Genomic DNA, 12,607 nt, shown 5'->3' with positions numbered 1-12,607 from the left:
GGAGGCATGGCGTCTTCAGGGTTGGTAATGAAGGATACAAGAGGCAGTTCAGGGTTCCCGGCCCACCGGGAGCAATGCCGGCGGCGCCCTTGATGGTGGTCTCTGCTGGTTCCTGGCTCCGCGAGGAACCCGTGGGGGAAGAGGTGCCGTCTCCGAGAATTCATCTGGGAACTCTAGCCAGTTGGGGACGTCCACAGGGTCCACATCCAGGAAACGAAACAGTGCCGGGAGCTGGTCAGGTGAATGTAGCTGGAAGGAGGCGTCATCTCGGCGTACGATGAGGTGGAACGGGTGTCCCCAGCGATACGTGGCTGATGCGGAGCGAATAAGGTCCAGCAGGGGACGGACTGTGCGTCTCATGCGGAGAGTATGGCGAGAGAGATCCGGCATTATTTTGATGGTGGCACCGTCAAAATCGGAGGGGCCATGCCGCCAGGCCTGTCTGACGATTTCCTCCTTTATGGCGAAAAAATGAACCCTGCAGAGAACATCTCTTGGAGCAGAGGGTGTGGGAGGACGGGCCCCGTTAACCCTATGGACCCGGTCAAGCTCCAGGGCCGCATCATGGGGCTTTCCCAGGAGGGCATTGAGAATCGCTGTCACGGTGTCTCTAAGGTGGACTCCAGCCGTAGCCTCCGGTATGCCTCGTAGGCGCAGGTTGTTTCTGCGGTTCCGGTTTTCGGAGTCGTCTAGGCGCAGGTGCATGGATAGCAGGCGGGTGGTCGTCACTCTCGCATCTGCCTCCAGGGCGTCCATTCTGGTCGATAGTGAGGATGTGACGGACTCCACTGACGTGACCCGGGTATCCACCTCCGTGATGCGGTGGGTAAGATCATGGATTTCCTTCGTCAGGGCCGCAACAATGGAGGAAGCCATGTTATCTAGGTCTCTCTTAGTGGGTAGATGTGGCAGCAAGCCGCTCAGGCCTCCCCCGTCCTGAATGACCAGGCCCGGCACATGTGGGATCGCCGAGGGGCCGGGCGGGGACTCTAGCCGCGGCGTGTCCGGGAGCAGGGCCAAGGACAGGGGGCTGTCAGGATCGTGGGACTCCCCTGTGTCAGCAGTCAAAGGCAGTGTGGTACGGGTCTGCTTCTTACCCGACTGGAGACCGGCCTTGGAGGAGCGCGTGAGCGCCATCTTGGAGGCCGCCGCGGGAGTCGGACCGGGTGATTTGCGGGCAAAAAAGTCGTAGATCGAGGCAGAGCGGGGGTCACCGTGAGTACCGCAAGCCTTCGGCTCCTTGGGCATGGGTAAATTGTGGAGATAAAGTCAGCTAAAACGTAGATCCAGCTTGGTGGTCACAGAGCTCCCCTAAAGCGTGTCTTCACAGCGCCATGTCCAGGCCACGCCCCCCACAATTGTTTTTGTTAAGATCTACTTTTCAAATGACGAGCTACATGAGATCTACCAACGGAAAAAAAAACCTCCCTCGCTCTCCTGGTTGTCTCTCCTCGCTATCCTGGCTGTCTCTCCTCGCTCTCCTGGCTGTCTCTCCTTGCTCTCCTGGCTGTCTCTCTACGCTGTCCTGGCTATCGCTCTACACTCTCCTGGCTGTCTCTCCTCACTCTCCTGGCTGTCTCTCCTCGCTCTCCTGGCTGTCTCTCTACGCTCTCCTGGCTGTCTCTCCTCGCTCTCCTGGCTTTCTCTCCTTGCTCTCTCTCCAGTCTGTCTCTCCTCGCTCTCTCTCCTTGCTCACCTTGCTGTATTTTGCAACAGGCTGTATAAACTAATATTCTTTGATGTAATACATAGCACTTCAACCACCAGAAAGGTGTCGGGGAGCTTGGCTCAGCAGACTCAGGCTAATAGGTAATCATGTGTGCACAGCTAAATAAATATACCAAAATGGAATAAAGGGGCCGCCATTCACACCCTTCGTGATCTACCAGCATCAGCTTTGAGAGCTACTGGCAGATCACAATCTACCTAATGGGCACCCCTGTCCTAGATTGTTCCCTTCTCCTGCCTTCTCCAAACTCTTCACCCTTTTCTGAATAGCCCTGTAAATGTCAATTGGTTACTACTTCAGGTGTCTGTGATATAATGGTTTTACTTAGGGAGGGGCGATAAATGAGCAGGTAATAATTAGGCGGTTATTTCACAGGGCTCCTGTCACTCAGCCTCATTCCTTTCCTGCCAAATGCTGCATACAGGTGTCACATACATGAGTGCAGAGTCATTAGAATTGTGTCCCTGGGCAAAATCAACTGGATTCTCTGTGTCTGAAATGAAATAAACACACTGAGTAAATGAACATTGATGCATGCCTTGTGTAATGTGAGACGTCCGTTATTATTCTGCTTCATTTCAGTGTCAGACCAAGAGGAGCCCATATTCCAAATTCACCTTTGCAGCTCAAAACATGGAAAGTAAAATGTATGCATCACTAACACTGCCGTATTGCATTTGAATTTATAGATGACTGTATGTGTCCAGCATAGTTTGTTCCTTGACCACTATTGGCCACTATTCCTCCCACCAGCAATGGTGCTTTGGTATCAGTGAGAGGAATAGTGGCCCATCGTTGGTGTCAGTGAGCCACTATTATTCCCAGTGATACCAACAACTGGGTGCACTTACTTTCACTGACACCAAAGATGGTGTACTTTTCCTCCCACTAACACCAATAATGGTGCAATGTTCCTCCCAAGGACACGAACGTAATATCAAAGATGGGGCACTATTCCCCTCACTGACACCAATGATGGACCACTATTGCTACCATTGATACCAACAATGTGGCAATATTCCTCCCACTAACACCAACGATGGGCCACTATTCCTCCCACTGACACGAACGATGGGCCACTATTCCTCTCACTGACACCAACGATGGGCCACTATTCCTCCCACTGACACCAATATTGGGGCACTATTCCTCCCACTGACACCAATAATGGGGCACTATTCCTCCCACTGATATTAACATTGGGCCACTATTCCTCCCACCAGCAATGGTGCTCTCTTCCTCCCAACAACATCAACAATGAGCCACTATTGTTCTCAGTAATACCATCAACTGGGTACACTTACTTTCACTGACACCAAAGATGGTGCACTTTTCCTCCCACTGACACCAATAATGGTGCACTGTTCCTCCCAAGGACACCAACGATGGGCCACTATTTCTCCCAGTAATATCAAAGATGGGGCACTATTCCTCTCACTGACACCAATGATGGACCACTATTCCAACGATTGATACCAACAATGTGGCACTATTCCTCCCTCTGAAACCAATAGTGGGCCACTATTCCTCACACTGACACCAACGATGGGCCACTATTCCTCCCACTGACACCAATAACGGGGCACTATTCCTCCCACTGACACCAATGATGGACCACTATTTCTCCCAGTAATACCAACAATAAGGCAATATTCCTCCCACTGACACCAACGATGGGCCACTATTCCTCCCACTGACACCAATGATGGACCACTATTTCTCCCAGTAATACCAACAATGAGTGAATATTTCTCCCACTGACACCAACGATGGGCCACTATTCTTCCCAGTGATACCATCAATGGGCCACTTATCCTCCCACTGACACCAAAAATGGGCCACCATTGCTCCTAGTGATACTAACAATCGGGCTCTATTCCTCCCACTGACACCAATGATGGGGCACTATTCTTTCCAGTGATACTAACAATAAGGCTCTATGCCTCTCACTGATACCAATGATGGGGCACATTTCCTCCCACTGACACCAGCAACTTGGCTTATTCCTCCCACCAGGCTTTAGACTATTTTTTGCTCCCACTGCACACCAACCCTTGGAATGTTTTAATTTCCACTAACCACCGAGCCTAAAGGCAAATTTTACTTTCACTGACACAAAGGCATTTTCTTCTTCCACTGGCCACAGTCCGGCCCACTAAGCTCTAAGCACTAAGTGAACTGACCCTTGTTTTCAAAGTTTGAGGACCCTATTACTAACCCCTTTGCGCTCTAATAAAAAATATATAAATGCTGGAATTAAACTTTAATACATTACAAGCTGCAGGTTTAAAATCAGCAAATGTCTCTCCCACCAAAAAGTTATGCGCTCAGATACTAAACAGGCCGGAAAATCTGGTGAACAAACATTTCCAACTGACAGACCCCGTCTAACCAAACATTGTCAGATCTCTCAGCAAGAACAATAAGCAATGAGATATCTGTTTTGACCTGACCAATGACCGTTTGCAGTGACCTATGAAGTGTGATAAAAAGCAAATCAAAAGCCGGCACTTGCTCATTTTACATCCATGGGTAAGCCCTACATGGCTTACATGTGACATATATTTCATTTGGCTGCACCATGTACAGTAGCCTTTTAAGGGCCATTGTTTTTCACTGGCAAAGTTAAAGGAGAATTATGGGGAGAGTGAAATACATTCATCCCCATAATTAGAGCCGACGTGTGACACTCGCTTGTACTCCATTGAGAACTGAGTCCCTCTGCAGCAGTGGCTGATGGGTCCACACCCCTGCTTCCCCTCTACTCCCTGCTGCCCCAAGTCCGGGCCTTGTGGGAAATCCGGCCCTGCATACTGGTAGAAGTCTGTAATATGGCTGCGTAAGGCATACATAGAGGGGGGATTAGTCTATTGTGGTTTTCTTTGTACACTGATTTTGAGTATGATCTTGTTAAATTTTATGAAACGTAATGATTTTAAAATAACGTATGCAATGATGGTGCGCCTCTTTAAACCCAAGAAGAGTTTTTGTTTTGTAATGTTTATCTAAAAAAGGGAATGAGGGGCCATTCAGATTGAGTGAGTCTGGGGAGTGTGATGTGTAAATGGACACATGACACGCGCCTGCCTAATGCTAACAAAAATGCACCTCAACGCACGCACATTCATCTAAATGGACACTGACGAGATCAGACAAGGATCAAGTAAAACCTCACAAAGCTCTCTGGAAAGGCATACATGATTATTCTGGAGGCTACAGGGTGTGTGTACAACATGAGGTCTTACAGGAAAAGAAATGTTACATATATAGCACTTCATCTTTATATTCAGCTGAGAACTGGGAAAGCAAAACGATTTATATAGGATCATTGGGATCAGGAGGGAGTCATGAAAAGCATGACACTGCACATAAATACAGCTTTCATTTCCAAACACTGGAGAAAAACTGGAAGAGTTACCCAGAAACAACATGAAGGGCCCTGAGAGGCTGCCATTATGTACATTTCTACATATCAGACCCACGCTCCAGCAGGAGGAAGGAGGTCCTGATACCTCTATATAGATTTTTAGTTATCACTAGGGGGGTCACCAGGGCAAATGAGGTCCTGATTCCTCTATATAGATATTTAGTTATCTCTAGTGGGATAACCAGCAGGAGGAAGGAGGTCCTGATTCCCCTATATAGGGCTTTAGTTATCACTAGGGTGGTCAGCAGCAAGAGGAAGGAGGTCCTGATTCCCCTATATAGGGCTTTAGTTATCACTAGGGTGGTCAGCAGCAAGAGGAAGGAGGTCCTGATTCCCCTATATAGGGCTTTAGTTATCACTAGGGTGGTCAGCAGCAAGAGGAAGGAGGTCCTGATTCCCCTATATAGGGCTTTAGTTATCACTAGAGGGGGTCACCAGCAGGGGGATGGAAGTCCTGATTCCCCTATATAGGGCTTTAGTTATCAGTAGGGGAGTCACCAGCAGGAGGAATGAGGTCCTGATTCCCCTATATAGCTCTTTAGCTATCACTAGGGGGATCACCACAAGAAGGAAGCAGGTCCTGATTCTCCTTTATAGCACTTTAGTGATCGCTAAGGGGATCCCCAGCAGGAGGAAGGAGGTCCTGATTCACCTATATAGATCTTTAGTTATCCCTAGCAGGATCACGAGCAGGGCAAAGGAGGTCTGGATTCTCCTACATATATCTTTAGTTAGACCTAGTGGCCTAAACAACAGGGGGAAGGAGGTCCTGATTCCCCTATATAGATCTTTAGTTATAACTAGTGGGATTACCAGCAGGAGGAAGGAGGTCCTGATTCTCCTATATAGATCTTTAGTTATCACTAGGGTGGTCACCAGCAAGAGGAAGGAGGTCCTGATTTCTGTATGTAGAACTTTAGTTACCACTAGGGTGGATCACCAGCAGGAGGAAGGAGGTCCTGATTCCACTATACAGATCTTTAGTTATCAGTAGAGGGATCACCAGCAGGAGGAAGGAGGTCCTGATTCCCCTATATACAGGTGAAACTCGAATAATTAGAATATCGTGCAAAGTTCATTTATTTCACTAATGCAACTTAAAAGGTGAAACTAATATATGAGATAGACTCATTACATGCAAAGCAAGATAATTCAAGCCGTGATTTGTCATAATTGTGATGATTATGGCTTACAGCTCATGAAAACCCCAAGAACCCCAAATCCACAACCTCAAAAAAGTAGATTATTACATGCAATCAATAAAACAAGGATTGTACATAGAACAATATCGGACCTCTGAAAAGTACAAGCATGCATATGTACTCAGTACTTGGTTTGGGCCCCTTTTGCAGCACTTACTGCAATTACTTTTGCACGATATTCTAATTATTCGAGTTTCACCTGTAGATCTTTAGTTATCACTAGAGGGGTCACCTTCAGGGGAAACGAGGTCCTGATTCCCTTATATAGATCATTAGTTATCACTAGAGGGGTCACCATCAGGGGAAACGAGGTCCTGATTCCCCTATATAGATCATTAGTTATCACTAGAGGGGTCATCATCAGGGGAAACGAGGTCCTGATTCCCCTATATAGATCATTAGTTATCACTAGAGGGGTCACCAGCAGGAGGAAGGAGGTCCTCATTCCCCTATATAGGTCCTTAGTTATCACTAGGGGGATCACCAGCAGTAGGAAGGAGGTCCTAATTTCCCTATGTAGAACTTTAGTTACCACTAGGGGGGTCACCAGCAGTAGGAAGGCGCCCCTGATTCCTCTATATACACCTTTAGTTATCACTAGGGGGATCACCAGCAGGAGAAAGGAGGTCCTGATTTCCCTATGTAGAGTTTTAGTTATTACTAGGGGGATCACAAGGTGATCCCCCTAGTAATAATGGGAAATGCTCCTATCCCTGTTGTAACCACTCAGCTCCATCTGGTGGTTGCCTTTTGTAACTGCACCTACCACAGTCCAGTCAGTTGTGGGCCGATCAGGCTAATGAGCCTTGCTACACACCCCTCACATCCTGGGCGTTGGTTAGTTGTGCTCTATTTTAACATCACAAGCACAGGGCTCTGGGCTTGTGATAGTTCCAGTCTTGTCTTACCCTGTTCTGTCTACACAAGCCTGTATCCTGATCCTGTATCCAAAGTCCTGCTTTGATCATGAATCCTAGTTTTGCCTTGGATCTTTAATCCTGTACCTGTCTTGTTTCTTGTATCCTGTACTTATCTTGTATTAGTTCCTGTCTTGTATTTGTAACCTATTCTTGAGTCTTGCTTTCTGTTTGTCTTGTACCTTGACATCAGTCAGTACTTCTCCTTGTTCCTGGGGGCCAGCCTATGGCATCACCTGATCAGAGCATATAGTTTAAGTCCTGGGGGCATCCAGGTACCGGTAGGCATGCTTGCCTTATGGAAACGGTGGCTACTAAAGGTGCAACAACTCGTCAATATTTGTACTGACAGCGTGCATCCACAGCTGGTCCTGATTCCCCTATATAGATTTTTAGGTATTACTTATGGGGATCTCCAGCAGGAGGAAGGAGGTCCTGATTCCCCTGTATGGATCTCTAGTAATCACTAGATGGATCACCAGCAGGAAGAAGAAGGTCCTGATTCCCCTGTATGGATCTCTAGTAATCACTAGATGGATCACCAGCAGGAAGAAGAAGGTCCTGATTCCCCTGTATGGATCTCTAGTAATCACTAGATGGATCACCAGCAGGAAGAAGAAGGTCCTGATTCCCCTGTATGGATCTCTAGTAATCACTAGATGGATCACCAGCAGGAAGAAGAAGGTCCTGATTCCCCTATATAGATCTTTAGTTATTACTTACAGGGATCACCAGCAGGAGGAATGAGGTCTTGATTCCCCTATATAGGTCCTTAGTTAGACTTGATTTAAAATACCTTGTCCAGTTTTGCAGACCTCACATACAAAAATATATTGATAAAATAGAACAAGCCCAGAGACAGGAGAAAAATGGTGAAAGGTCTGAGGGAAAGAACAAATAATAGACACAATAGGAAGCTAATATGTACAGCTTTGAGTAGGCTGATACCGTTTTTTCTTGGTATCAAGTACGAGTACCGATATTTATCTTTCAAAAAGCCGGCTTCCCGGGCAATCAGGCTTCTTGATTGCCTGGGAATGCAGCTACATGCTGTTTGGCCGGCTCGATGTTGATTGGCCAGGAAGCTGGCTTCCCAGCCAATCAGCATGGAGCTAGCTTCTCAGCCAATCACGAAGTTGGGCGGCGAGTCATTACCCACCGCCCAACTTCCTGATTGACCAGGAAGCGGCCTCCATGTTCTCTTGCGGCACTGCCGGTCAGAGAAAATCTTCCTCTGCCTGGAAGTTCTGGTATTGGGGGTAAGTATCAGAGCATTTGGGCGAATCCGAGTTCTCGCCCAAATACTCTGTATCGGTGCATCCCTAGTCTTGAGAAAAGAATGGAAAGGGGGAACACGACTGAAGTCTTTAAATACATTAAACCCTCCCCATCCACTGTACCTGATTGCAATCCTACCCCTCTCCTCCATCATAACTGGACATTAATTTTTTTCTATGGAACCCCTCCCAACCAGGGGCGGACTGGGCCGGGGGGCAGAGTGGCAATTGCCCCCCGGGCCTCTCTGTTGCCTCTATTAATGGCCCCCGTCGGCGCAAACACTCTTGTCACCTCTCGGCAGCTCTGCTACTTCAGCGGCCGAGGAGAACATGCTGTTCGGCTGCCTTCCCGAATGCCTGTGTCACTGATCGAGCTCCTCGCGTCTACAGCAGCTCCCTCCGCCCACTTCTGTTGCTATAGCCTGGGAGGGAGACTGCCCACCTACCATTGGCAGGCTGTTCCCCCCCCCCCCCCACTACCAGGAGAGAAAGAGAAGAAGAGGGCACAGCACCTGAATGAAGTAATAAAAGGAGTCACAGTAAGTACCTGTTCTTTCTGTGTGACCTCTGCGCTTCCTTACATACTGAGTTCTGCGTCACACCCTGACCTATGCACTCTGCGTCACACCCTGACCTCTGAACTATGCTTCACACCCCAGCAGGAAGAAGACTTGGCCGGCTCGATGTTGAGTGACTGGGCCGGGGGTCTGCACTCTGCGCCACACCCTGACCTCTGCACTCTGCGTCACACCCTGACCCCTGCACTCTGCGTCACACCCTGACCTCTGTGTCACACCCTGACCTCTGCACTCTGCGCCACACCCTGACCTCTGCACTCTGCGTCACACACCCTGACTACTGCACTGTGCATCACACAGCCTGACCTCTGTACTCTGCATCACAGCCTGACGTCTGTACTCTGCGTCACAGCCTGATCTCTGCACTCTGCGTGACACCCTGACCTCTGCACTCTGCGTGACACCCTGACCTCTGCACTGCATTACATACTGACCTCTGTACTGTCAGGGATATTCACAAAGCTGCCGAAGGCAGCCGTGTGGATAATCGAGCCGAAGTGAATTGAGCCGAACGCTGTTTGGCTATTCGCTTCAGGCTTGTACGGCTGAAATCAGTCGTACATCAGCTTGCTTTGGCTGGCTTTGGGTCAGGCGAACTTGCTCTGCATGTTTGGCCGACCCGAAGTGCAGAAGGAGTTCGACTCCGGCAGGCTACTGGCTGCTGTTTGGCCTATTCTCATAGGGGCTGAACAGCAGTGAGTGACTAGCCGCATGCTGCCTAGCGGCATTCGGCTTGGCTATTCTGCACGGTACCTCCGTGGTATTGAGCAGAATAGAAAAAGTGAAAAAAAGTAGAAAACGTTTGGGCGAAGCAAGCAGTGACAGCTAGCTCCACCCAACTGTTTCCTATTGGCCGGGAAATGAATAACAACTAGGTAACCAGTGGATGCCGAACTGTCATTACAATGAGAACTCTGCGGAGTCGGCTCTTTCGCTCCCTCGGGGAATAGTTGTTGTCGGCTCCATCTTGACAGCAGCAGCGGCTCCTCTCCAACTTCCTCCGGCTCCTCAGATCTGCTGTGTGGCTGCCTGTGAGTGTGGGCTCCTGACGGCCAGCTCCGCCGAGTTTTCATTTTAATGACAGTTTAGCGTCCCCTGGTTACTTGGTAACCAGGGGATACTGAACTGTCATTACATACTGAGATTGTGTATCCTGAGATTGTGTATACAGATTGCTGCTGATATGGGTATGCCATTCTCGTCAGGAGCCCACACTCACAGGCAGCCGCACAGCAGATCTGAGGAGCAGGAGGAAGTGAAAAAAAGAGCCGCTGCTGCTGTCATGCTGGAGCCAACAACAACTATTCCCTGAGGGAGCGAAAGAGCCGGCTCCGCAATGACCGCTCAGCGTCGCCTAGTTACCTGGTAACCAGGGGACACTGAACTGTCATTACACAATGAGAACTTAGCGGAGCCGGCCATAACATAGGGGCTGGCTCCGCAGAGTTCTCATTGTGTAATGACAGTTCAGCTCAGCTCGACGCTGAACTGTCATTGTGTGTCATTGCAACTGGCCGTGAGATGGCGGCTAGCTCCGCCCAGCTGTCAGTTGTGAGGCTCTCGGACAGCCAATGGTCGGCCGTACGGCCCGCTTCAGGTTTCACTTCGGCTCAGTCGAGCCGAAGCATATGCGTTCGGCTCAACTGAGCCACTCGGCCAGCTTCGGGAGCTGTACGGGCTATAGTAAATAGCCCGTACAGCAGCCCTTCTGTTCTACTGAACCGAAGACCTCAGGCGGCTGAAGCTAGCCGAAGGATCAGCCGGAGCTATGTCAACACTGACCGGGAGATATGTTAAGATGTAAAAAACAACATCAAATTAAGTAGATCACTATAAAATTAACCCCTTATGATGATTATCTGCAGTTAAGCTGCAGATTTGTTTTGCCCCCTAAATAGTTATTTTTTAGTTTTACCCTCTCATGACATACAGAGTATTCCTTTATCACTGAGGGGGTTATTCACTAAGCTGCCAAAGGGGGGCCGAGTCACTGCACCATGGGCCTCTGGGTTGTACTTGCCCCCTGGGCCAAAAGTTGCCAGTCAGTCCTTGCTCCCAACAGTCCCAAGATTCTCACCTAGATGTCCCATTGTAAAGTAGTCACCGCTCCAAACTCGCTCCCGTGATGGACTACAATCTCACGTTTAGTTTGCTACTTTGTAATGAGATTGCAGTCCATTACAGGAGAGACCTTGGAGTGGTGACTACTTTACAACACACACAGGGACCATGGGGAACAAAAGTAGTCACCCTCCAGAAGGAAGGACAGTGTCAGCACCAATTCAGAGATGATTTGAGGATCTACAGCCGAGTGATACACAAATAAGATACAGTTTTTATTAATAGTTAAGGGATTTGAATGTATTTTTAAGATTTAACTCCTGAGTTTACTGTCACTGTAAACATGCTTGGGACGATCATAGATCTATACTCATGCAAAATAATTTATACTAGACAAAAAAATGTTAAAAAAAGACAAAACAGAAAAAGGGGCAGACTTGATGGAGCACTTTGTTCTTCATCTGTAATATATGTCTGTGTATATAATTATCCAGAAATACAAAGAAAAGCCCAGAGCCCCATACAATCACACACCTTGGCTGACAAATACCGGATCTTTGTCTGGATTCATGTATCAAAGGTTGGCCTATGAACCACACTGTCAGAAATCCTGAGAATGTATCAAACAGGACAAGCAGAGAAGCAACATTCTAAAATGGAGGTTTGCTCTGGAAGAATATAATGCCTGGAATAGGAAATAAAATCAGATGAGATGTATTGTGATTGTGAAGTTGTAGGAGCTCCATGGCCATCCATGCCAGGCACGGAGCAGAGGCGGCCTCATCTATACACCGACACATGCACACATCACATCAGCACCGGCGCTGTCACTCACTACATGCCTGCACTGATAACAACGCACGATCAATGACACTGCCAGCAATCAGGAGCAATAATACATCATAACGGACAGGCAAAGCCCACCTGAGTCACTGCTTGCATCTCATCACGCGTTGTACTTACCAGCTAATGTGAAATAAGAGACAGCAAGGAGCCGTGTGGCCGTTATCACGGGGGTGAGGGGGGAGGAGGAGCCGGGGTTTGATGATGCTGATGATGGTGATATATATCAGGGTCACTGACATGGGGGAATTCCGGCCGCCATCACTCACCTAGACAAGGTCTGTCCTCCCCGGGCGCTAGCTGCTGCTGCTGCTGCTGGGCTGTGTGATTGACAGCCTGCTGCTGTTACCTGTGCGGCCGCTGGGCGGCGCTCTCCGCTGCCTCTGTGACGTTACACCCGCACTGCCTGTGCCGGGATCTGCCGGTGGGGTAATGCTGCGATCAGGTCAGCCCGTCCATAGTGGATGGAGCATGGGAATCATTGTGTAATCTATTACTGTCATTGTAGTAGCAGGGCTGATCATGTGATGGCTGGGGGACTTATTTCTAAGACACTCCCTGATATTCAGGATT

At 48.6% G+C, this 12,607-nt stretch overlaps 1 protein-coding gene across 1 annotated transcript in view; it reads right to left on the bottom strand.

Annotated features, from left to right (window-relative positions):
• The window catches only part of FAM169A (family with sequence similarity 169 member A), a 56,693-nt gene extending 44,305 nt beyond the window's left edge, over positions 1 to 12,388 (bottom strand). Inside the window, exon 1 of the mRNA XM_018567835.1 lies at positions 12,304 to 12,388. The gene's annotated coding sequence lies outside the window, so the exon portion shown is untranslated. The remainder of the gene's footprint in view (positions 1 to 12,303) is intronic.
• Positions 12,389 to 12,607: the final 219 nt, after the last annotated feature.

Source organism: Nanorana parkeri, unplaced genomic scaffold, assembly GCF_000935625.1.
Source record: "Nanorana parkeri isolate BGI_ZX_2015 unplaced genomic scaffold, ASM93562v1 scaffold1101, whole genome shotgun sequence".
NCBI classification, from domain to species: domain Eukaryota; kingdom Metazoa; phylum Chordata; class Amphibia; order Anura; family Dicroglossidae; genus Nanorana; species Nanorana parkeri.
The sequence above is the reverse complement of the archived record's forward strand: the minus strand, read 5'-3'. Positions and strand labels throughout refer to the sequence as shown.